At 52.3% G+C, this 1,450-nt stretch overlaps 1 long non-coding RNA gene across 1 annotated transcript; it reads right to left on the reverse strand.

Moving 5' to 3' along the window:
• Positions 1–352: 352 nt before the first annotated feature.
• LOC120726355 lies at positions 353–1,237 on the reverse strand. The gene is made up of 2 exons (XR_005694311.1): positions 736–1,237; positions 353–655 (listed from the first exon to the last, which is right to left on the reverse strand). It is a non-coding gene; the product is annotated as an uncharacterized LOC120726355 (long non-coding RNA).
• Between the last annotated feature and the right edge of the window lie 213 nt (positions 1,238–1,450).

Here is a 1,450-nt window from a genome sequence, read left to right on the forward strand (position 1 = left end):
CCATATAAAAGGCTCTGTTTTTGTCCGCTAGAGTGGGATTTTCACGGCACATTCTGCACCAAGTCTTTGTGTGTTCATCATTTGTTTGAAGCCAGCTCACCTCCTGCAACCATCCGAGAATACGCGCTTCTTTTGTGGTTCGGACTCCTGACATTTCTTTGGAGGTGGAGGAAAACCAAAGCAATTGCTTAAAGAGCTCGCTTCTTCGACATCTTTAAGAGTTCTAAACAAATGTCTGTCCTCCTCCAGAAAATCTTTTGTACGCAAACACGTGTTGCAACTTCTTATCTTGTGCGCTTTTTTTTATTTTGACAGCGAATGCGCACCTGCAGACCACTTATGTGCACCCCTGTGTCACAGATTAGTAGGCAGAGGACTCACTCGCAGGACTCTGAAGTTTAGAGAGAAGGTGAGGGTTTATTTGCAATGTGACACCAAGTGAGAATATATACATATATACAGTGGAACAGATAACACGGGGCTCCAGGGAGTAGGGCGGGGTCGAAGGGAAGGTCCAAGACGGGGGTACACACACGCTCTTCTTCAACTTGATCCGTAACTCACTCAAAATGTCCACACCAAAAAGCTCACGCTCACTCACACACATCCACAGAAATCCAGACGGCAGGGAAGACGGGCAGGGAGTCCAGAAGGCCTGTACACAGAGAAAAACCAATGTCAGGAGGAAACTCTAGGAGATCAAAGGAACACTTTCATAGGCTAAGCTACACTGACGCTTGGTAGTGTGACAATCCAGCGAGGAAGCAGCCTCTCTTGCCATCTTAAGTAGTCTGCCAGGATCAGTGTGAATGAGCCACAGGTGTGTGTTCAGGGCGGGTTCAGAGGCGGGGAATCAAGGTCCAGTTCCGCCCTGGTGGGAGAGGCTAAGACAAAAAATACACACACCACGACTTCTCCAGATCTTGAGAACCATGACAGTACCCCCCCCTCAACGGGAGCCTCCAGGCGACCCACCAGGCTTGTCCGGATGGGCGCGATGGAAATCCCGGACCATACCTGGGTGAAGGATGGCCGACCTAGGGACCCAAGAGCATTCCTCTGGGCCATAGCCCTCCCAATCCACCAGATACTGAACTACCCGTCCACAGCGCCGCGAGTCCATGATGCGCGTAATAGAATACGCGGGCTGGCCATCAACGAGCCGGGCGGGCGCCGGGGGCCTGGAAGGAGGGCACAGACGACTGGACAGGTGTGGTTTCAACTGAGACACATGGAACACGTTGTGGATACGCATGCTACGTGGGAGCTGCAAACGGACCGAGACTGGGTTAACAACAGCCTCGACGGGAAAGGGTCCAATGAAGGTGGGTGCGAGTTTCTTAGACTGGACAGGGACAGGGACGAATCTCGTGGAGAGCCATACCTTTTGCCCCGATGTGTAGGTGGGTGCGGGCATCCTCCGACGGTCAGCTAGCCGTTGATTCTGTTC

The sequence above is a fragment of the Simochromis diagramma genome, unplaced genomic scaffold (assembly GCF_900408965.1).
Source record: "Simochromis diagramma unplaced genomic scaffold, fSimDia1.1 OVJJ01000753.1, whole genome shotgun sequence".
Classification (NCBI taxonomy): Eukaryota; Metazoa; Chordata; class Actinopteri; order Cichliformes; family Cichlidae; genus Simochromis; species Simochromis diagramma.